Source organism: Dromiciops gliroides, chromosome 3, assembly GCF_019393635.1.
Source record: "Dromiciops gliroides isolate mDroGli1 chromosome 3, mDroGli1.pri, whole genome shotgun sequence".
Classification (NCBI taxonomy): Eukaryota; Metazoa; Chordata; class Mammalia; order Microbiotheria; family Microbiotheriidae; genus Dromiciops; species Dromiciops gliroides.
Window position 1 is genome coordinate 616,818,767 of NC_057863.1, and position 25,813 is coordinate 616,844,579.

Genomic DNA, 25,813 nt, shown 5'->3' on the forward strand with positions numbered 1-25,813 from the left:
AATGGCATTTTCTCAGTTGCCATCTTTTCTGACCCAACAGTGTCTGGAATGCCATCTTTATTGATCTCTTCCTTCTGGATGTTCTCCTCTGTGGATTTTTGTGACAGTGCTATCATAGCTTTCTTCCTATTTTTCCCAGAAATACTTCACAGTTTTCTTTGCAGGATTATTCATATCCTGACTGCTATGCCTGAGTATATTCCAGAGTTTTCCTTCTCTTTCTATACTCTTGGTGATACCCTCACCTCCCATGGATTCAATTATTTCTATGCATGATTCCAAATCTACATACCTAGCCAGCAGCTTTCTTCTGAGCTACAGTCCTACCTGCTGGACACATCTCCACCTAGATATACCATAAGCATCTCAAATTCAGTCTGTCCAAAGCCTGACTCATTATCTTTGCCTCTCATCCCTTCTCTTACCCAAATTTCCCTATTTCCATCAAGGGTATCACCACTGACTAAGCAAAGATGGCAGAATAGCAACAAAAAATGCAGGGAGCTTCTTCTCCCTCACCCTACCCCCAAATAAACCCCTACAAACATATTTTTAAAATGCAACAGGCCACATCCTGATGGAAAATTAAAGAAAAAGTCAAGAGTTACATTTCCAGCCCAGGTTTGTATATAAAGACAGAAAAAGCAGTGAAGAAAAACCTAGAATACTTTGGCACCCAAGGAGAGGCTATATATATATCAGGGCAAGAGGAAGTCCCAAACCCATTCCAGGCACAATGATGGAACAAGTGCCAACTGATAGCTCTGTCACTCACTACCCAGTTCTGGAGCTGTTTTGAGGGATAGAATTATAGGGTAAGGGGCAGTCATAAGTATAGGCAGTGTATGAAGAGAGGAACAAGTTTAGAAACAAGCAAAAGCAGAGTAGTTCAGACCTTAGGAGGAGAAAAGGGTCTCATCTTTAGGTTTTGTCCCATACTAAAGTCTGTAGAGAAATAACCAGGGCAGAAATCCTAGAACAAAGAGAATTCTATACTTCACTCAAAACTAGCAGTTTCCCAGCTGAGGGGGGGACTGATTCCAACAATAGTCTCCTGTTGTTCAGAACAAAACCCCATGTCATGAACCTGCATAGCTCAGACTGAAGTGGAGCCAGACTTTGCCCTGGATTAGACCACTTTAAGAGTATTAAGATCCCACAGGTATCTAGTCAGAGTTGTCCCAAGAAATTCGAATAATACAATCAATGCTCAATACCCCAAGAAAGATCACCCTAGACTTCACTCCAGAAGTATGTAAAGCTCAATACTAATATTAAGTCTGAGGTCAAGATGTAGACTGGAAGAATGAGCAAATAAAAAGAGAACCCCACCATAAAAAGGTTATTATAGTGATGGTAATGTTCAAGATACAAACCCAGAAGAAAAGAATGCCTGCAAAAATGTCTACAAGCAAAACCTCAAAGGAAAACACATCTTGGGCACAAATTCATTAGAGTTCCTAGAATATATGAAGCAAAAGTTTAAAAATAAGAATTAAAATGCTTTAAATAAATTAAATGAGAATACAAGAAGGGGAAATGGAAAATAAGTGAAAAATAAGTGATATGAAAGAAAGAACTGGAAAGGGGGTTAACACTTTTGCACAATAGGTCCAAAACCTTCCCTAAGCAAAAATCTCCCCGAGAATTAGAATGGACCAAATAGAAGTGTATGACTCCATGAGATAACAAGAAGTACTAAAACAACATCAAAAAAACAAAAAGAAAATGTAAAATATCTCACATCAAAAACAATTTATCTGAAAAACAGATTAAAGAGGAAGAAAATAAGTTATCTGCTTAACTGAACACCATAAACACCACCACCACAACAACAACAACAATGAAATTCTGCATCATAGTTTAAGAAATTTTATAAGAAAACCTTCCAGGGGTGGAGCCAAGATGGCAGAGGAAAGGCAGCGACTTCCCTGATCTCTCCCCAAGACACCTCCAAATACCTTCAAATAATGCCATAAGACAATTCCTGGAGCAGTGGAACCCACAAAAGGACAGGGTGAAATCATTTCCCAACCAAAGACAACTTAGAAGGTCACCAGGATGGGTCTGTTATACTGGGGTGAGAGTGGAGCACAGCCTAGCACAGGCCATGCCAGCATAGATTTAGCCCTAGCGCAGGCTGCACCAGCAAACCAGGCCTTGGGAGCCTCTCAATTGGTTTCAGTCGCAGCTGCTTCTGAAACTCAGTCCACAGACAGTAAGGGGGTCAAGCAGTTGGCTAGGGGGAGATTACAGGGGTCTCTTTGATGGTGCTGAGGCATGACTGTTCTGCCCATGCTCAGATCTGGGTCAGTCTTGGGTGGTAGTCCCAGTTGTAAACTGATTTAAACATTCGGTAGAACAATTTGGAACCATGACCAAAGGACTATAAAACCACATATATCTTTGACCTAGTAATATCACTACTAGGCTGGTATCCAAAAAGAGATTTTTTTTAAAGTTGAATTCAAAATTAAGGAGATGCCCATCAATAGGGGAAAGACTGGAGGAATAGAGACAAGATGGCAAAGGAAAGGCAGTGAGCTCTAGAACTCATGACATGATCACTCCAAAAAATATCCAAATAACACCATAGGAAAATGCTTAGAGCAGCAAAACTCACAGAAGAATGTGCTGAAATCATCTTCTAACCAAGAACGGCTTGGAAAGTCAGCTATGCTAATACAGGAGTCAAGCCCAACCCCACAGTCACCCTGACACAGATCCAGTCCCAGGAAGGCCTCACCAGAGAAGGAGACCCCCAGAACCTCTGAATCAGCTGAAGCACCAGTGTTGTCTGGAACTAAGCTCACAGTCTGGTGAGAGGGCTGAGCCCTGGGCAGGGGGGACACTACAGGGGTCTATGCTGGTGCTGAGGCAGAACTTGCATTTTTCACCCCTGCTGAGAACCAGGAGGTAGGCTTGAGTAGCAGTGGCCCAGGTGGGGGAGGAGCACAGGCTCATCAGAGCTAACAACCAGAACACAGCAAGTTGGTCTGGGGTTATCTACAGACCAGGGAACAGACCAGGTGAGTGAAGAACCTGATCCTCCTTAAATTATACCACCTGGGACTTCTTAACCTTGGGATACTGCAGCCTGGAAACAGTGCCCCACTTTAAGGAGCTAAAAGTCAAGTAAAAGAAAGGCAATATGAGCCAATAGAGAAAGGTGAGGACCATAGAAAGTTTCTTCAGTAACAAGGAAGACCAAGGGGCACCCTCAGAGGAAGATGTCAACATCAGGGCCCCTATATCTAAAACTTCCAAGAAAAATACTAATTGGTCTCAGGCCACAGAGGTGCTCAAAAAGGACTTTGAAGATAAAGTTAGAGAGGTAGAGGAAAAAATGGAAATAGAAATGAGGGGGATGCAGGAAAGACATGAGAAATGTGTCAACATCTTGAAAATCCAAATTGGCCAATTGGAAAAGGAGATACAAAAGCTCTCTGATGAAAATAATTGCCTAAAAATGAGGATTGAACAAATCCAGTGATTTTATGAGAAACCAAGACATAGTAAAGCAAATACAAATGAATAAAAAAATAGAGGGCAATGTGAAATATCTTCTGGGAAAAACTGCTGACCTGGAAAATAGGTCCAGGAGAGATAATTTGAAAATTATTGGTCTACCTGAAAACTATGATCAAGGAAAGAGCTTAGACACCATCTTCCAAGATATTCTTGGGGGGAATTGCCCTGAAATTCTAGAATAAGAAGATAAAATAGAAATTGAAAGAATCCACCAATCACCTCCAGAAAGATTCCAAAAGGAAAACTCCTAGGAATATTATAGCCAAATCCCAGAGTTCTCAGGTCAAGGAGAAAATATTGCAAGCTGCCAAAAAAAAATAATTCAAGTACTGTGGAGCCCCAGTAAGGATAGCACAGGATCTAGCAGCTTCTACATTAAAGGACTGGAGGGCATGGAATATGATATTCCAGAGGGCAAAGGAAATGGGATTACAACCAAGAATCACCTACCCAGCAAAACTCAGCATAATCTTTCAGCAGAAAAAAAAAATGGGACTTTAATGAAAAAGAAGACTTTCAGATATCTGTGATAAAAGACCTGAACTGAATGGCAAATTTGACTTTCAAATACAAGACCCTAGAGAACCATAAAAAATTGGAGCTGGGGGACATATCTGGCGTCATACAGTGGGCAACTGCCTTGCGTCTGAGGCCGGGTTTTGGCTGGGATTCCCCTGGGTCCAGGGGTGATGCTTTGTCCACTGTGTCACCGACCTAGGTGAGGACATCTTTAGGGTTAAATTGAAGGGTGAAGGGAATGCACTGCGGGAGGGGGAAGGGCAGAGGTGAAACCTTACATGAAAGAAACAGGAAAAGGTTTATGGAGTGGGGGGGGGGGGGCGGGAAGATGGAAGAGGAGCAGGGCAATAAATGAATTTTACACTCATCAGAAAAGGCTCAAAGACCTTAAACTCATCAGAGCTGCCTCAAGGAGGGACTAACACACACACCCAACTGGGTTGAGTAATCTATTTAATCTGGCCAGTAAATGAGCCTAACACTCATCAGAATGGGCTCAAAGACCTCAATCTCATTAGAATTGGCTCAAGGAGGGAATAACGTACACACTCAATTGGGTGGAGTAATCTCTCTAACCCTGCAGGAAAATAGGAGGGGAAGGGGATAAAGAGAGAGGAGCAAAAGAAGGAAGGGCAGAATGGGGGAGGGGACAGACAGAAGCAAATCCCTTTTGAAGAGTGATAGGATGAAAGAAAATGGATAATAGAATAAATATCATGGGGAAGGGAATAGGAAACAGTTAACAATAGTAATCATGAAAAAGCGAAAAGGGGGGAAAATTGTACAAAAAAGATTTATAGCAACTCTTGGCTAAGAATTGAGAATCAAGGGAATGTCCATCAATTGAGGAATGATGTAAAAAGCTGTGTTATATGATTGTAGGGGAATGGTCTTGTGCTATAGGAAATGACAAACAGGATGATCCCAGAAAAACCTAGAAAGACTAATGAACATCGATGTATAGTGAAGTGAGCAGAGCTGGGAGGACATTGTGCATAGTGACAGCAGTATTGTTCAATGAGCAATTGTGAATGACTTTACTCTCAGCAATGCAATAATCCAAGACAATTCCAAGGAACTAATGAGGAAGCTTACTATGCACCCCCATAGAAAGAACTGATAAAAAAAACACTTGTGGATTGTACATATATAACCTGGTTGCAATCTTGTGGAGGGGGGAAAAAGGGAGGAAGGGAGGGAGAAAAATTTGGAACTCTAAATCTTATGAAAATGAATGTTGAAAACTACCATTACATGTAAGTGGAAAAAATAAAATAAATGTTTGTTGCTAAAAAAAAATATTGTAAGATGATCTGCTGTGAATGACAGTTTTTTTTCAGCAATACAATGATCCAAGACAACTCTGAAGGACTTATTAAAAGTGCAATCCATCTCCAGAGAAAGAATTGATGGTATCTAAACGCAGATTGAATCATAATTGTTTTAGTTCCTTATTCTAAAGGGGTTTTTTGTCTGTTCTCTTTCACAACCTGACTAATGTGGAAATGTTTTGCATAACTACACATGTATAACATATTGAATTGCTTTAGTTCTTAAGCAGGGTTGGGGAGGGAGGCAGGAAGAGAATTTGGAACACAGAGGTTTTTTTAATTGATGTTGGAATTTGTTTTCACATGTAATTTGGGAAAATAAAATTCTAAATTAAAAAAAGAAAGAAAACTGTCCAGATCTCAAGATGACAGGGCAAAGTGGAATAGAAAGAATCCAATGGTGCCTTCCTAAGAAGCACCAAATGAAAACTCTCAGGAACAATATAGCCAAAATCTAGAGCATCCAAGTCAAAGAAAACATACTGCAAGCATCCAAAAAGAAAGAATTCAATTACTAAGGAGCCACAGTCAGGATCATAGATGATTTAGTAACAACCACCATAAAGGACCAGAGAGCTTGTAACATGACATTCTAGAAGACCAAGGATAGAAACTTACAACCATAAATAACTTACTCAGCAAAATTGAATATAATTGTATAGAAAGAGAATGGACTTTTAGTCAAGTAGATCACAAGTTTTAATAAATCTACTAGAATAATATGACTGATTCATGAAATTTTATACTGTCAGAGGACAGCTAAGTGGCACAGAGAATAGAGCACTGGGCCTGGAGTCAAGAAGACCCGAGTTCATCAAATCCAGTCTCAGATACTAGCAATGTGACCTTGGGCAAGTGACTTCACCCTATTGGCCTTGGTTTCCTCATCTGTAAAATAAGCTGGAAAAGGAAATGGCAAACCACTTCAGTATCTCTGCCAAGACAACCCCAAATGGAGTCAAAAAGAGTCAGACATGACTGAAATAACTCAACAAATAGTCTCTGAAGAATTACAGGAACATCACTTAGAGGCTACTACTTGGTCCATTTATATTCCCTGTCCCCTATCATGTAGAGGGCCATGGAGAGATGGTAGAATAGGTATGAGCAGGCTACAACACAGCAAGTAAGTAATTATGAAAAATAAATTTAGGAATAAAGGATAATAAATAAATGTGAATAAAGGGTGTGGGAATGAGTGAAAAATAATTTGGATTGGTCAAGGACAAGAGATGACTAGTACCCTGTCTATATGTTCCACCAGTACTATCAGCTTAACAGAAAGGGAAAAAAAAAAAAAAAGGATGGATTCTGGTATATTGGGTAGACTCCATGTACTGAACTTATAGAATAGAATGGACAAGAATCTCACAGGATGGACTGCAATCTGCATCCTCTTCAGAGGAGAGGAGGTCTGAGAGTCAGAGGAGGAGCCTACTCATAGAGAGAACCAACCCTACCTTCATGAGATGATGGGGGTGGTGAAGATGATGATAACTAATACCTATGTAGCACTTACTATGTGCAGGCATTGTGCTAAGTGCTTTACAATTCTCATCTAATCTTCACAATCCTGGTAGGTACTAGTATTTTTCTCATTTTATAGTGGAGGAAACTGAGGCAAGCAGAGGTTAAGTGACTTGCCTAAGAGACCTAGTGAGCATCTGAAGCTGGATTTTAACTCAGGTCTTTCTGACTCCAAGCTATCTATCCACTGCACCACCTAGCTGCCTTGTGTATTAACAGTGATCTCTGCTAGCATTTCACTCTCATAGAAGGAAAGTTCAACCAGGGCAAGAAACTTCCTTTGTTCCTCTCCAGCAGCACTCCTGACTTTGCAAACTTTTTCCTACCATGCCACAGAAGACTCCTCACCCTAGTAGTTTACTCTACCCCTGGACTTGACTGTTTCCTCCTAGAACCTGCATACTAATGAAAACATCCAAGACAGATATGTATGTCTTCATTCCTCTCCAGGCTTTCTCTACCATGCCCTCCTAAGGCACCTCTCCCCTCACCCTTCCCCCAATAGAATGTATTCTCCTTGAGGGCAGGCATTGTCTTCTTTTTGTCTTTGTGTTCTCAGCACAGTGTTTGGCACATAGTAAGTACTCAATAAATTTCCTGTGGACTCTTCCAAATGCTAAGTTCTTCCTGGGGACTAGCACAGGCCTATATGCAAAGGAACTTAATGAACAGATAGATACCAGAGGCACCCCAATGATACACCCTTTGGTATTCCAAATAAGGTTTCCTTGAGAGCCAAATAATACAGTCTTTCCTGACAGCAGATGGGCAAACTTCATTACTAGAGAAGTGTGAATCCCAGAGTGTGGAACCACTGTAGTACTCCTAATGAACATCTGGGTTCCGTTAACATTCTTCTGGAGAAGGGGCATGAGAGCCAGAGGAGGAACCTAGTCATAGAGAGAACCAACCCCATATCAGATTTGCATGAGGGAAAGACGGGGTTTTAATTACTCCTTTTCTTAACCTCATTGTACCTTGAGGTATTTTAACATTACTCTCCCTGGCAGGCTGGATTGATTGATTGTCTCTTGGCATTCAGAAACCCTGATTAATGTAAAACTAACCGGTCGTTCTGAACTCTGGGGAATTAATCACTTAAATGTGGGAATTACTCAATAAACCGTTCAAACACGCTATAAACCAAGCCATTAAAAATTAATCGCTCGACATCCCTGCCATGTAAACACAGCTAATAAGATTCTGGCAGAGTGGGAAGGAAGTTTAAAAAAAAAAAAAAAGTTAGCCAGTAGTCCTGGCCAACCAGGATGGAGAGAAGTCATTCACTGAGCTGCTCTTTCAACTTCTAGGAATGCTGGAGTTGATCCCTCTAGACAATTTTCAAGGTGAGTCCATCCTCACCTGGATGATACTATGCAATCACTTCCATTTCTATAGCACGTTAAGATTTGCTTTCTTCTCTGTGAAGAATCTGTGACATTGGGAGTGGATGTTATTACTACCACCCTACAAATGAGGAAATTACAACTCCAAGAACTAAAGCAACATTCTCATGACCATAGAGCTGGGATTCATACCCAGGACTACCCCTTAGGGGACTAGTTGCAAAGAGGAAGAAAGGAGGTGGTGGTACCCACAGAGTTATTGCCCACAACCACTATAAGGAGCTTAAGCAATAGTCCCTCCCTTCTCTGGAAGTATTTTTTTTTTCTTAAAGGATTCCTCTGGGTATGATAGCTCAAGGCAATGAGTATTCCCCAAACTAAATTTGGCCAATGAAATACTCTGGGACTTGAAATATGTTGATAGAATTCATAAATGCTGATCCGTGTGGTAGATATCCTGGCATTTCAACCAAGACTAAAGGGAAGGAAGGGACATTTAAGTGCAAAGTACCAAGTACATTTTCATACTGAATATATTGCTATGTGTAATATGGACTGATATATACATAATTTCATATTTCATATTCTGGGGTGGAAAAAAATCCATGGAAGTATTGAAATTTATAGCAGCCTGACTTCCTCAGTCTCCTCATCATTAAAATGAGGGAGCTGGACTGAATGACTCCTAAGGTCTCTCCCAGATCTATGATCCTCTGACCTCTGGTTCCATGCCCCAGAAGAAGCTGAGGATTCTCTAAGAATCCCATAAGTCTATCAGTTTGTTAGATACCATCCTCAGATATGCCTTCAAGCCGAGCCATTATCTGAAGTGAAGTCATTCTATAGGTGTTTATGGTCCCAACAGGAATTTACAAACAGAACCACTCCCCACCCCTGGTTGACAAATCCATCATAAACTGTCAAGTCTTAGCCGTTAGGGAAAGGAATGTCTTCTCCAAGTTCGGCTATATTTTCTTTTTTTTTCCCCCCCATGAACATCAAATCAGTCAAGCATTTATGAAGTCTTCTATCATGTGCCACAAAATCAGGCTATAGGTAGAGGAGTTTACAAAACAGAAACAAAATAATCCCTGCCCTCTGGGAGTTTCTATTCTAGCATGTTTCTATTTAGGTCAATAACAAAATAGTTTTCTATAATTTACAAAGCCTTTCCATGCAAAAACCTTAGGAGGCAAGTAGTATTAAAAAGTATCGCTATTTCAGGGATTATGAAACTGGGGGTACAAGGGAAATGACTTGTCCAAGGTAACACAGTTGGGATTAGGGTAGGGGTGGTGGTGGTAGTTCAGTAATTTCAGTCGTGTGATTCTTCATGACTTCACTTGAAGTTTTCTTGGCCAAGATACTAGAGCAGTTTGACATTTCTTTCCGCAGTTCCTTTTATAGATGAGGAAACTGAGGCAAACAGGGTTAAGTGACTTGCACAGGGTCACACAGCTAGTAAATGTCTGAGTTTTTATTTGAACTCAGGTCTTCCTGACTCCAGTCTCAGTGTTCATCCACTGTGCCACCTAGCTGCCCCAGAAGAGACCTTAGAAATAGGTAAATTCAGCACCTTCATTTTATAGATCAAGAAAATGAAGCCAAGAGGAGGTTAAATGACTTACCCAAAGTTACACAGTAACTGACAAAACTACTAGAGGGAAGGAAATAAGCATTTATATAGTGCCTACTACCATGCTAAGCACTGTACAAATATTATTTCATTTGATGATCCTCACAATAATGCTGCAAGATAGGTACCATTTGGGGTTTTTTTTGTTTGTTTTGTTTTTGTTTTTTTGTTTTTGATAGGTACCATTTTTATGTCCATTTTACAGTTTAGAAAAACTGAGGCAAACAGAGATTAAGTGACTTGTCCAGGGTCACACAGATAAGTGTCTGAGGCTAGATTTGTGGTCAGATCTTTCTGACTCCATGACAAGGACTCTGCCCACTGCACCACCCAACTTGTTGTTTGTCCTTCATTTTCAAAGAGGACCATGACATCAGGGTAATGTCATCACTTGCACTGAATTGGATTTAAGTGAGGGAGAGATATACAAAGGTCACCAACCTCATTCTCTCCTCTAGAGTCATCTGAGTCCAGTAGTACTACAAAGGTCAAGACAACCGGTGATGGCCCAGGATGCAGTGGGTGACCTCACAAACCTTAAAGCACTATATAAATGCTGGCCATTGTTATCATATTCATCTTAACCTTTGACACCTCCTACAATTTGGATCCAACCTCCTTTTCATGTATACTCCAATTCTAGCCAAAGTAGATTACTGTAGCTTTTCCTTTTTCCTTCTCCCATACCTATGAGTGTTTGTGCAGGTGGTCTCAAATTCCTACAACACCTTCCTCTCTGTCTATTGAAATGTTTACCTTCCTTCATGCTCAGCTACCACCTTCATGAAATCTTTTTTAATTCTTTCCCTACCCCTTCTCCCATCTGTGAGATAAAAGCTCTCTTCCTTCACATTTTCCTGGCTAACTTTGCCTTGATCTCTCCTCTGTTCCCATCATATTCTACCTTTAATCTTACCTATATGGGTATATGTCATCCCCCCCCATTAGAATGGGAGCTTTTTGAAGTCAGGAGTTGTGTCATTTCCATTATTGTCTCTCCAATGCCAACCACAGGACCTAGCATACAAGAGGTGGTTAATAAATGTTTCATTTATAATTGCACACAATTGCTACAAGGTCAAGCATCAGGGTCCATCCTGCATCTCTTTTTCCTGTAGACCCAACTATATGCACAGTTGTAGAGTTCCTGTCCTCTGTCCTGAGGATCCCTGGCATGTGTTCTAACATCATTAACAGTAAATACAAGGCAACTGAGGTTCCAAGATGTACTGACTTGCTCAAAACTGCACAGCTAGGGGCAGCTATGTGGTGCAGTGGATAAAGCATCGGCCCTGGATTCGTGAGGACCCAAGTTCAAATCCGGCCTCAGACACTTGACACTTACTAAGCTGTGTGACCCTAGGCAAGTCACTTAACCCTCATTGCCCAGAAAAGAAAAAAAAAACTACACAGCTAATAAAATGTCAAGTATGGAATTCAAACCCCAAGTGTCTTGACTTCAAGTCTCGAACTTTGTGCTGCTTCTTTTTTGAGACTTTGCTTTTTTTCTCCTGTATGAGTGTATATCCTCCCTCCTTCATCCTCTCAGCTCTCTTGGTCTATGATCCCTGAAGGCAGAGATCTTGCATAGCCCATCATTCCCCAGGATAGAGTTATTAGAAGGTACTCAGGCAATAACATAAATAGACCTTCCAGTTAACCTAGGAGCCTCCTTTAGCCAAGCTACCTGTCCGAGGTGCTGCCTATAGGAAGATACTCATTTCTTCCTTCATTTTATTTTATTTAAACAGTTATCTAATCCTTAATTGTGCAAAGCCTACATCTTCACACCCAGCATTTCTGACAGCCAGAGGGGTTCATCAGGCTAGAGCTGAAAGGGACTTTAGAAGCTACCGAGTGCAAACACCTCCTTTACGAGTGAAGAAGGCAAGGCAGGAAAAGTTCACTAACTTGTCACAGCTAGTAGGTATCTAAGACAGGATTTAAATTTAGGTCTCCCTGACCCCAAGTCCAGAACCTCATCTACCAAACCATGCTGCTTTTCCTTGGGTAAACAGATTTCTTTGTCAGAACTGGATTGAGCTATATCATCCCTAAGGTCCTCTCAGATTCTATGATTCTGTACTATCCCTCACATCAACAACAGAAAGTCATCTAAAACTCCCTGTTACAGTTGAAACACTATATTGAAAGGCCATAAGAAGTATACAAGTCTCCCACCCTTGAAGATACTTAAGATTTGGTGCAATAGAGGAAGAAGTCCTAAATTAGTGACCTGAGGGCAGCTAGGTGGCGAAGTGAATAAAGCACCAGTCCTGGAATCAGGAAGACCCGAGTTCAAATCAGACCTCAGATACTTTACACTTACTAGCTGTATGACCCTGGGCAAGTCACTCAACCCTCATTACCCCACAAAAAAAAACCCAACAAACAACTAAATTAGTGACCTGGGCTCGAGCCCCAGCTCTGACACTTGCTACCTGTGTGACCTTCCAGATTTCAGTCATTCAGAGGAAAGAATTGCATAAACAAAGAGATGAAGACATTGGTGCTATGATGTCAGTCTGCAAAATCTCTGTGTGTGTGGTCACCTTACCTGTCTCCTATGTGGGGAAAGCTGACTAGGACAACAGTTTAATACTTTAGATATTAAACATTTATTAAAATATATTAGAAGTTAACAAAGAGAACAAGTGTCTTTGAAAGAATAGGAAAACCTAACTACCCTCCAGGAGCTATCAGAGCTCCACCTTTCACAAGGTACCAACCACCAACTCCCTAAACCAACTGACAAAACCAATTGCCTCACACACTGCTTCAAGCTGATTGGTTGAGGGTAGTCTCATGCTCCCTCAGCAGGGGGGCCCAGATAATAATATTCTCACAGATGGATGCAAAGCAATGGATCAGATGACCTCCAGTGTTCCCTGGTTACTATTCAGAGTCAATGGAAATATATCTCTAGAACCAACTTGTTATGACAAGTTAACCCATACTTGTAGTCAGGTTTGGGGCTTTCAAGGAATATAGACTGGGCAGCTAGGTAGCAAAGTAGATAAAGTACCAGCCCTGGATTCAGGAAGACCTGAGTTCAAATCCTGCCTCAGACACTTGACACTTACTAGCTGTGTGACCCTGGGCAAGTCACTTAACCTTCACCGCCTTGGAAAAAAATACATAGACAAAGTCTCAACCTCAGTCAATCTAACCTACAGGGTTTATGGTTAGTCTACAAACCACTAATAGAAAACATATTCATACTGAAAGAGTTAAATGTATGCATATACTCTACCCCCTGACATTTCCAGGTCTTCACTTTGCCCTAGTATAAGTAATTAAATTCGGGGGTGGCTAGGTGGCACAGTGGATAAAGCACTGGCCCTGGATTCAGGAGTACCCGAGTTCAAATTCAGCCTCAGACACTTGACACTTACTAGCTGTGTGACCCTGGGCAAGTCACTTAAGCCCCATTGCCCTGCAAAACAAACAAAAAAAAGTAATTAAATTCTCACATATGTGTAGCTGCATCCCATGAAACCAATTAGTTCTGGGTGGCCCACAGATGCTAGGAACTATTTTTTTTTTTACTAAAGTTGACAAAAGGAGTTAATGTTTTCATCAAAAGCAACTGGGGCTAGTTTACCATGGAATAATCTAGGCACAAACAAGTTGGAAAAGCCTGACTAGGGCTGGCAAAACTCCTTCAGAGTCAGGGGCTGCCTTCATGTATATTTAGGCACCCCTGCTCTAACTACACAGGAATGTCATAGGGCCAGAGACTCAAAACCTTGAGGGACCCGAGAGACCATCTAAATCAGCAGCATGATACAGGGTCAAGAATCCTGACATGAGCTGATTGGATCAAAGATGGGGAACTGGAAGAACTGTGGAGGACACTGCATTGAATTCCCTCATTTTAGAGATGAGGAAACAGGCACCGATATTAAATAATTTGCCCAAGGTCACACTACTGGCAAGTGACTAAGGAAACATTTTAATCCAGATCTTTCTAGGGTCATCTGGTGCTCTAACCACTGTGTCGTATGGTCTTTCAAATCCTACCTCTGACTACCTTAGCTTCCTAAGATGAGGTTTTGGACCAGATGGTCTCTGAGGTCCTTCCATCTCTAAAACTAGCAAGTCATCCTAGAACTAGAACTATCTAGAACTAGAACTGTCCTCACAGGGTGAGCTAACTAGCCTATGTCATGCAGCTTGGGGCAAATGATCTTCTAATTCTTGGAGTTTAGGATGAAATCCTAAAGGCAAGTTCAACCATCAAAGATATATGTATCTCCAAAAGAAACAATCATATAAGCTGTCTTACTTGCTAACTATCTCTAGCTACTTCTCTCCCCTTCTACCACCTTTTCACTGACTAAAGAATTCAAGTTTATACAGAGGTTATGTATTAAAGGCTTACAGAGCAGTTTTCACACAATAACCCAGTGGGACAAGTAGCGCAAGTGTTTTGTGCCATTTTATAGATAGGCAGAGAGATTTAGAGAGGGAATTGGATTTACTTGAGGTTACATAGAAAGGTTATATAGAATGAATGGGGAGGGGCAGCTAGGTGGAGCAGTGGATAGAGCACCAGCCCTGGATTCAGAAGGACCTGAGTTCAAATCTGGCCTCAGACACTTGACACTTAATAGCTGTGTGACACTGGACAAGTCACTTAACCCTCATTAACAACCCTCATTGCACTACAAATACACACACACACACACACACACACACACACACACACACGGGAAAGAGGTAGCTAGCTATAGTGAGTGAATTGTGTTAGGGAACTTAGCTGTTTTACCCCCTACCCTGTCTCTTTGGGGCACCATATCAAACCCAGTCCCAATCCCTACCCCACTTCCTAGTGCCATCCCTACTAGAGAATCCCAGAAGGTTCCCAAATAAATCCCCAGAGTGCCAGGCTAGGCACACTCCATAACCAGGGCAGGTGCAGGGCACCATGGGGTTACCTGTGCTACTGCTGACTTTAGTTGCTCCACCCCGGCAGGAGACACAGCAGGGGGACATCTGTATGCTTGCAGCTGCAGTGGAATGCAGGGAGCTGCCTGCTGGGCTTCCTGACTTTTATCAGCTCTGTTGGAAGGCCTGGGGAGGATTCCCAGGGTTCAATCCCAATCAGGAAGCATGGGTGATTAAATGACACCATTTACCCTATGCCAAGTTCTCGGGCTCAATCGAAATCTTGTAATGGTCCAAGTTCAGCCTCAGCATGGAAACAGCTACATGCTCACATCCCAGTTGTCTTGTGTAATTACTATAGGCAGAATCTGAGCTGGGGAGGCAGGGTCCTCTGTTGAAATCATGAGACTGGAAAGAACATGGAGGAAGAGCAGCATCCTGCCTGAAAGTCTTGGTGCCGGTTTTGACTCCAACTGTTCATGATGGGAGGTACCTTATTGGAACCTCTACTCTGACCCCATCACTGCAGAGATCAGGAAACTGAGTCCCAGGGAAGTTAAGTGGTCTGTCCAGCATCACATAGGGAGTTAGCGGCAGCACTAACACTCCAACCAGTTCTTCTTACTAAGTCCAATTCACTCTCCACTGTGCCACAACTTTGGCTCAGAGGTTGACTAGATGAACAGAGAGGGGACTGTTTGACCTCCAAGATTCAAGGGCACCATTCTAGTGTTTAATGCGATCTTCTCTTCTACAAAGTCCTCTTTCATATCATACCCAACTCTCACCTGGAGATAAAACCCCTATCCTATTATGTAGGGTCTCAGTGGTGACAAACCTACACAAAGCCCTTTGTTATGGGCTTCACACATCAGAGATTCAAGAAGAAAGAGTATCTCTTGCTACAAAAATGCCAAAAAGTTTTTACTTCCAAAGAATCATGCCAATCCAGTGAACTAAGTTATGACTTTTTCCCGTAGGATTTTAAACCATGACAGTTTCCTCGAGGAATAATTTTTTCTAAAAGCTCAGTTTGGAATTACAACATGCACAGAAACTAGACTTGGACACAGCAAGTCAGAGCAAGGTATGACTCAACAAACCAACACTTTGTCTGGAATTGGGAGGCCCAGGTTGTAATTCAGTTCTAATGCTTGCTGGTTTAGTCAGCTGACAGTCACCCTACCCCCCCCACCCTGTTCCCCCCCCCCAATCCCCAGCCCCCAGAACCCCCCTCCCTCCCACCACTTTTCAGTCCCTTTTTATGTGGTATCTTTCCCCATTAGAATGTAAGCTTCTTGTGGGCAGGGATTGTCTTAGTTCTTTTCTTGTCTTTGTTTCACCAGTGCTTTAGCACAGGGCCTGGAACATACTAAAACATTGATTAAATGTTTCCTATGTGCCAGACACTGAGCTAAGCACTTTACAAACATCATCTCATTGGATCCTTGTAACAACCCTTGGAAGCCTTGTTGTTTAGTCATTTCAGTCATGTCAGACTCTGTGACCCCATTTGGTTTTTTTTGGGGGGGGGGTGGTTGGCAGAGGTACTGGAATGGTTTGCCATTTCCTTCTCCAGCTCATTTTGCAGATGAAGAAACTGAAGCCAACAACAGGGTGAAGTGACTTGCCAATGTCACACAGCTAATAAGTGTCTGAGACTGAATTTGAATTTAGGTCTTCCTGATTCCAGGTCCTGTGCTCCACCAACTGAACCACCTAGATGCCTTTGGTATAGATGCAATTATTCTTCCCATTTTATAGTAGAAGGAAGCAAGGCAGGCAAAGGTTAAGTGACTTGCCCAGGGTCACATACAGCTAATAACATATTCTGAATTTGGGATGCAGAAGATGAAAAAAATCTGGACATAACCTGACATATACCATAGATGTTGTGAAAAAAAAAAGGTTCCATTTGCCCCTCCAAAGAAATTATGTGTATATTTTCATGGACTAAAAATATATAGAACAAGTCCATCAAGAAAGATGGGAAAAGCTCTCAAGAGTAGAATTCTGAAGACAGAGAAAGAATTCTGATGAGAAAAAACAGGAGGAAATTTCCTGTTGGTTTGGTCGGCTTTGTACGAGAAACTCACTGGCCAACTCAACCTTCAAAAAGGCATTAGTAGAACATGGCAGCAAGGGAAAATCATGGAGAATGAAAATGAAAGCCTGCCATAGACTTGGAACCAAAGAGTTGGAGCACTGAAGCTCAGAATGACCTGAGGTTCGGGAGAAATCCCAAGGACAAGTGCTGTTCACTAGAGTGAAGAAAAGAGGAGGATCAAAGAAGGAGGGAATATTCACTGACAACAGGGAAAAGGGTAGAGCTGCTCAACTCTTATTGAAGGCTTCTGTTCTCTCTGCCAAGGAGAATAATCTTTGGAGTGGAACAGTCAGAACAGAAATGGCTTAGAAAGAATTCAAAACCAACATAAATGGGGAGAAAGTGAGTACATGGCTGTTCTTAATGAACATAGGCAAGCTACATCCCAGAATATGGAAAGAAATGGCAGATCTGATTGCAGAACCTCTGTCAGTGGTCTTTGAAAGATTGGGGAGGATGGCATACACACCGCAGGCCTGGAAAACTGATTATAAAAGAATCCCCAAACTCTGGGATCATAAGCTTGATTTTGATTCCTGACAAAAGTCTGGGATGTATTATTAAAGAGATGATTAGTGAGCACATAAAGACCCTCCAGAAAGGCTTGGACCAACTATCTTGCAATAGGACTCCAGGTACTAACAACCCTCAGAGTTGTGTTTCTTCTCAGCCCGGAACAAAGACAGCTAGCATGAGATGAGAACTAGAAGGCATGTGCTGGGTGTGGTGACAAACACTTATAATCCCTGCTACTGAGAGAGGCTGAGCCTGGTGGATTGCCGGAGTTTAGGAGTTCGGAGCTGCAGTAAGACTAAAGCTAATTGGGTGTAATGGGGAGATATAATCTCAAAAAACTAAACAGGAAAACTGGTGGAGAGGGAGGGAGGCTTAGGGAAGGGAGAGAAGGGAAGAAGAGAGAGAAAGGGAGACAAAATCTAGAGAAGGGGGACAGAATCTGGAGAAGAGAGAGGAAAAGGTGGAGAAAATTAGAAAATAAGGTAGCAGCTCTTCCCCCAAGGCAGGTGTAGCAATAGTTGTGACAATATCCATGGTTCCCTCCTCAAACCCATGCCTCCGAGGAGATGAAAGTGGTGCGAGCCAGAGGGCAACAAGGTACAAGCCTTTTTAAAAACCATTAGCACTCAGGTGGCTATTGCACTGAGGGGAAAAAAAAAACAGACAGGTTGTAGAAAATTTGAAGAGGTAGCAGTCCTTGTTCCCCTCCACTGTTTTTCTTTGCCTACATTCAACTGCCACTAATTTTTAAGATTATTCCTTTATTCTGTTAAAAACTGTACCTGACAAATCTAATCTTATTTCTCATAAACACCTATAGTTGAACCCATTCTGTGCATTTGCTTGTGTCCATTTGTTCAAGTCACAAGGGTGAAGGACAACTTTGGGAGCCACACAAGAGAAAATGTCCTTTCCTACTATAAAGCCAAGATCCCAACCAATCCCTTCCCCAAACCTATTGTTAGAGAGAGAGCTCCCTCTCTGTTTTTCTCTCAACATAATCATCAGTGATTCATAGGCTTCTTAACTACCCTTCCAAGGGCAGAATGATTCTAAACCTGGGCATTTTGGTTTTTCCCCATCAGACCCTGTATCTAACCTCCTGTGACACTCCATCTTGTGATCACAAAAAGTCAACGTGGCTTCATCAACCACAGGTCAAGACACGCTACCATTTTCCATTTGGATAACATTACCAGACTGGTCAGAGAAACGTTGTAGCTGAATATTAACAACTTCTCTCATATCGCTGTTGTGGACAAAGGAAAGAGATTGGCTAGACCATAGCATTAGAGATATTTGGGAACCAATTAAAGGGCTGGGCCCAAAGAAGGGTCATTAATTGGTTCAATGTGAACTTGGAGAGAAGTCTCAAGCAGCACATCTCAAATCTGTCCTTGATCACATCTTTATCAATGACTCGGATAAAGGCATGCACCAAATGCTTGGTTAAATTATCTTTGTATTGTCAGGCATCCTTCTGGGAATGCTGTATGTTTGCAAGGCATAAAATAGCATCATCTTTGGAGAATTAAATTTGTGGGTCAGGCAAAAGGCAATGGCAAGGTACACGATGAGCCCAAGTAGACTGACCTGCATGCTGCAATACCACCAACAAAGAAAAATATGAAGAATAGCAGACATCTAACCAGTAAAAGAGAGCTAAGCTTATCCTGTAGTAAGAATAATGGATGACTGATAATCACTTGCTATTTCCTGAGTACCCATAGCTATCTAAGAGGAAAGTTCTATAGAACTATATGCACTATGAGCAGACTCTTTGTGGAAGATTTATGGGAAGACACAGCAGATTTATGGGTCACACAGGATGAGGAAGTATGGATGGATCTCTCTCTGCACCATTGGAGAAAGTTGACTACATTAAGAAGATCACAGGGGGGTGGCTAGGTGGCGCAGTGAATAGAGCACTGGCCCTGGATTCAGGAGTTCCTGAGTTCAAATCTGGCCTCAGACACTTGACACCAGCTGTGTGACCCTGGGCAAGTCACTTAACCCCATTGCCCTGCAAAAAAAAAAAAAAAAGATCACAGGAAGCAGCTAGGTGGCACAGTAGATAAAGCACCAGCCCTGGATTCAGGACAACCTGGGTTCAAATCCAGCCTGACACTTGACACTAGCTCTGTGATCTTCTGCAAGTCACTTAACCTTCATTGCCTCACCATTAAAAAAAAAAAAAGGATCACAAGGGGCAGCTAGGTGGCACAGTGGATAGAGCACCAGCCTTGGAGTCAGAAGTACCTGAGTTCAAATCCGGCCTCAGACACTTAACACTTACTAGCTGTGTGACCCTGGGCAAGTCACTTAACCCCAATTGCCTCACTAAAGAAAACAAAAAACAAAAACAAAAACAAAAAAAAAGTTCACAGTGGGTGGCTAGATGGCGCAGTGGATAAAGCACCGGCCCTGGATTCAGGAGTTCCTGAGTTCAAATCTGGACTCAGACACTTGACACTTACTGGCTGTGTGACCTTGGGCAAGAAACTTAACCCCCATTGCCCCACCAAAAAAAAAAAAAATCACAGATCTCGAATGTCGAAATACTAGAAGGGAAAATTTCTGTTGATTAGGGTTCTTGAATTAGAACGGGATAGGGTTAACAAAGCCTAGTCCTCCCTGTCGTCCCAGCTACTAGGGGAGGCTGTGGCTGGTGGCCTGCTAAGGTTTGGAAGCTCTAAGCTACAGTAGGACTGATGTCTCCACTATGTCTGATACCAGGATGATGAACCCTTGGAAACAGTGGCTCACTAGGCCACCACCTCCAGGGGGATGAACTGCACTGGGTCACAAATGGAGAAGGTTAGATCTTCCACACTGACCAGCAGTGGGATTGGACACATGAATAACTGCTTTACTTCCATCCTGGGCAAGATAGGAGACAGAGTGCCCAAGAAACCCAAACACCAAAAAAACCAAAATTTTAAAAAGACAGCTGATAATCTGACCATCGCTAGGAGAGGCTCTCCAAGTGAGGCCTGGCTGACCACCTGGATGGCCTCTGAGGTTGCTCTACCTAGAACCCAAGTGAAACCCACAGATAATAGAATCACAGATTTGGAGCTGGGAGTAGTCATCATCTAGTACAACCCCCTCATTTTACAGATGAGGAAACAGACCCAGAGAGAAAAGTGACTTACCCAAAGTCACACAACTGGTGAATGGCAGAGGCCAGATTCAAACACAGACCTCCCAGCTTCCAAAGTCACCGCTCATAGCCACTGCTGCCATCCAACAAGTCTGAATGTCAGATTTCAGGAACCCAGTGGATCACCAAGTTACTACCTGAGGAAGGCAAGCTTTCATAATCAAGCTTCGGTACCCCAGATCTCCAGTTGGGCTGGGGAGAATAAACCCTGATGTGCTTCCTCCAGTGGTTGGCACAAAATTCAAAATTCCCAAGAGCTATGCATGCCCACAGTCTGGAGGCTAGAAGTAAGTGTCATAGCCAGGACTGGAATCCTCAAGCCCTTCCCACTGCATGATGCTACCACCCCAGTAGACTGACCTGCATGCTTCATTAAAAATTAGGCACCTTCAGGGCAGCTAGGTGGCACAGTGAATAGAGCACCGGCCCTGGAGTCAGGAGTACCTGAGTTCAAATCCGGCCTCAGACACTTAACACTTACTAGCTGTGTGACCCTGGGCAAGTCACTTAACCCCAATTGCCTCACCAAAAAAAAAAAATAAATAAATCAGGCACCTTCGCAGGTACCTGAGACCAAGATAAGACACACAGTATCCAGGCAAAGAATGCATTAGTGCTGAAAGCATCTGAGCAGTTCCAAGGAGACTCAATCCTTTGCCCCTCTGGAATACAAGTCTTCGGGAAGGGCAGTAGAAGGGTCTAGGGGTCATCAATTTGTTTAAAAGACACAGGATTCTGTGGAAAAGCACCACAAGAAAGAAGAGGCTTTTCAGTTATGGCAGCCATGCATGAGCTGCCAGGTGAGCATCCAACAAACCTGAGTAAAGCTGGAAACTGCAGAATCCACAACAACCTGAAGTCTGTAGGATAATAGATCTTGAACTGGAAGGGATAGTGGAGGCCATGGAGTCCAATCAAATCATCTTCCAAATGAGGAAACTTGGGCAGCCAGGTAGGGTGGTGGATAGAGAGCCTGGCCTGGAGTCAAAAAGACCTGTGTTCAAATCTAGCCTCAGACACTAACTAGCCATGAAATCCTAGGTAAGTTGTTCAATCACTGTTTGCTTCAGTTTCCTCAACTGTAAGATGGGGGTAACAGCTTCTACCTTGAAGGGCTGTTGTAAGTATCAAATGAGATAACATTTGTAAAGCACTTAGCACTGTACCTGGCACATAGGGAGCTACCTTCCCTAGGTCACACAAGGGACAAATGTTAAAGTTAAGATCTGAACTGACGTCACGTCTCCAATGTCAATAGTCTTTCTGCTGCCTTCCCCTCAACAGTGTAGAGCAAGATGGAGGACTGGGAGATGAGATAGAGACCAAACACCCAGTCTAGATCTAGGAGCCTAGGTTTGAATCCTTCCTCAGATACTTACTAGCTATGTGACCCTGAACAAGTAACTAAATTTTTCCGGACCTCAGTTTCTTCATCTGTAAAATGGCTGGGTCAGAACTTGGTGATTTCCATTAGACCTTTCAGTTTGAATCTACGTATCCAAGTCAAAGAGGACAAAAAGACCTCAGAGAGAAGCAGGAAGATGCTATCCCCCTCAATAAAGTCCTCAACTCCACTCACTCACAGGAGGGACTACTCCTCTCCCATGTCCCTGGAGAGATTCAGCCACAACCCCCCTTCCTAAAATAAGCTCACCTCAACAGCTGCTGAAGGCAGAAGGAATTCTCCTTGCCCGAAGCTGAGGCATAATTATTCCCTGTTTAACAGAGTCAAAATACTAGTAACATCCCTCTTTTGGAACATTTTAATAAAACTACTATATTAACGTCTTGTTCACCTTGACTGCTTGCAAGGAAATGAGCCCTTGAGAGACACAAGCTGCCGTCAGATGTTCCCAGAGAGACTTCTGAGTTGGGGGAAAATTAGCCTGAGTTACTACGGAGAAGGCTTCAAGATTGAACCCAGTTCACATGACTCTAGAGCTTCTGGGTGGGGGCAGGGGAGGGACAGGTAGGGAAATAGAGAAGTATAGAATGATTTCTGACTCTTTGGACTATTCCTTAACAGAGTCCAGAGGGCAAGTCCAAAGGGAAAGGTGCTTATTAGAATAATAACTACAGCTGGAATGATGTTTGTGGAGTGAAATATTTAATTTTTATCAAGTGCCTACCCCATACAGAGCCCCTCTTCTCAGCACTAGGGAGACACAAAGTTCAATGATCCTTTCTCTCATGAAGCTCACAAGTCTAGAAGGAGGAAAAAAATGTCAAACAAGGCTTGCTATACTACATAGTACTATCAGAGAAAAACAGAGTAGAACTGGAAGGAACAGTGGAGGCCATAGAGTCCAATCAAATTATCTTCCAGCAGAGGTGAGGTTTGGGGGAATGGTGGGGCAGGAAATCAGTGACGACTTCCTGAGAAAGGTGACATGTCAATTCATTTCAACTCAACAAGTGCTTCTCAGTTACTTGGTAGGTGCCAGGCACTGAACTAGGGATACAAAACCAAAATCCAAAGCTTCAGTGAACTCCAGAAACTTAGAGATTCTGCAACCAAAGAAGGATGACCCATTCAGTCCTGGGATTGCTGGTCTTAGCCAAGGACACAGGACCTACCTCTGGGACCAAGAAATGAGGGCATGAAGGCAGGTGAAACTTGGCTCTCCGTGGTACCCATGTCACTTCTGGGCTATGTCTATTTGCTCCCAGTCATAGGCACATGGCTGATTGCAAGTTACAGCATCGGTGCTCTCTGTGCTGGGGAAAATAGATCCCCCATGTAGAAGCTGGTTCAGATTGGAGTGGGGGAGGATGAAGGGAATGGTGGCCCAGAGCATCATTCAGTTATCTGTCTATCCACCTTGTACACCAGAGACAGGAGAAACAAAGAAAGACACCTTTATCTCTTCTTCTCAAGATGCCCCTATGCAGTTCGATAAAGAATGCTAAGTTGGAAGTTGAATCCTAGTTCCAATATTTCATCATACAGGCTACAAAATGCCTTACCATTTGATCTTCACAACAACCCTGTGATGTAGTTGCTATGATCACCTCCATTTTGCAGATGGGGAAACTGAGGCTCAGAGAGGTTAAATGATTTGCCTAGCTAGGGTCACACAGCTAGGAAGTAACTGAAGTAAAATTCAAACTAAGATCTTCCTGACCTGAATTCTATCCAAGGGACCACCCAGCTTCCTTCCAACTGTGAGACCCCTGACCAATTACTTCCCATATAACAGATAAGAAAACAGACTTAGAAGGGTCAATAGTACTCCTAACCTGTCTATATCATAGGATTTTTTGTAATAAAAGTAGAAGTGTTATAGGAATATAAGATATTAAATTACTTGCTGGTTTCTGTGCCTCAGTTTCCCTATCTATTAAAAGAAATAATCTTGCTTACAATACCAACCTCACAGGGTTGTGGTGAATTTTGTACACATTAAAAATGTTACAGGAGTGGGGTGGAGCCAAGATGGCAGAGAAGAGGCCGTGACTCCTGCAAGCTCCAGATAAACCTGTCCACTCTCCCAAATAATTCCATAAAAAAAAAAAACAGAGCAGCCTAAGACACATAAGAACAGAGTGTGACTATTTTTTTAGCAAAAGATGGCAATTGGGATCTCCTGCTGATCAGGCTGAGAGGGGAACTTAGCACATGGTCCAGACCCAGCCAGGAACAGGCAGTGCTTCCAGCACCTTGGAGTATTCAGCACCAGCAGCTTCTTCTGAGGCTTGGCTCACAGAACAGTGAGGGGGCTTGGTGGTTGGCTGGGATGAAGTGGCTGCAGTCTCTGCTGGAGTTGAGGCAAAGCTCCCTGGTTCTGAACCAGTGGGCCGAATCGAGTGGTGGTGGCCCAGTGGGGGAAGGGCACAGACATGCCAAGCTTCTGACCATACAGAATAGGATTTCAATCAGACATCTGCTTCTGGGCTGAGATGAGTAGGCAAAAAAGACAGCGGACAATAGACAGCTTCTTTGGGGGAAGAGGTAGACCAGAATACACCCTCAGAAGAAGATAATAACAAAGTCAAAGCTCCAACATCCAAAGCTTCCAAGAAAAATATGAATTAGTCTCAGGCCATGGAAGTGCTCAAAAGCGACTTTGAAGACAAAGTAGGAGAGATAAAAGGTAGATTTAGAGAGATGGAAGAAAGAATGGAAAGAGAAAGGAGAGTAATGCAGGAGAGTCATGAGACAAAAGTCCATAGCTTGAAAAGCAAAATTGGAAAGGAGATACAAAAGCTCTCTGAAGAAAATACTTGCCTAAGAATTAGGGTTGAATAAATGGAAGCTAGTTACTTTATGAGAAACCAAGACACAGTAAAGCAAATCCAACTGAATAAAAAAAAAATAGAGGGCAATATGAAATATCTCCTTGAAAAATAGCTGACCTGGAAAATAGATCCAGGAGAGATCATTTGAAAATCATTGAACTGCCTGAAAGCCATGATCAAAAAACAAACAACAACAAAAAAAAGCCTAGACATCATCTTCCAAGAAATCATCAGGGAAAATTGTGCTAACATTTTAGAAGCAGAATGTAAAATAGAAATTAAAAGAATCCACCGATCACCTCCTGAAAGAGATCCCAAAAGGAAAACTTCCAAGAATATTATAGCCAAATTCCATAGATCCCAGGTCAAGGAGAAAATATTGCAAGCAGCTAGAAAAAGGGAATTCAAATATTGTGGAGCTACAGTAAGGATAAAACAAGACCTAGCAGCATCTACATTAAAGGACTGGAGGGCACGGAATATGATATTTCAGAGGGCAAAGGAACTGGGACTACAACCAAAAATTACCTACCCAGCAAAACTGAGTATAATCTTTTTTTGGGGGGGGGGAGGGGAATGGGACTTCAATAAAAAAGAGGAATTTCAGGCATTCGTGAAGAAAAGACCTGAACTGAATAGAAAATGTGACTTTCAAATATAAAACCCTAGAGAAGCATAAAAAGGTAAACAGGAAAAAGAAATCATGAGTGATAATAAAAGATTAAACTGTTTACATTCCTACATGTGAAGATAATATTTCTAACTCATAAGATCTTTCTTAGTATTAGGGCAGCTGAAAGGAATATATTTAGACAGAGGGCACAAGTGTGAATTGAATATGAAGGGATGATATCTGTAAAGCATTTATTTTTTGTTTATCCTTGTTTTTTGTAGGGCAGGCAGGGTGGGGTGCCTTATGTCTAGAGCCGGATGTGGGCTTGGGGTCTCCTGGGTCCAGGGTTGGTGCTTTGTCCACTGTGTCACCTAGCTGGCCCATAACATCTTCAA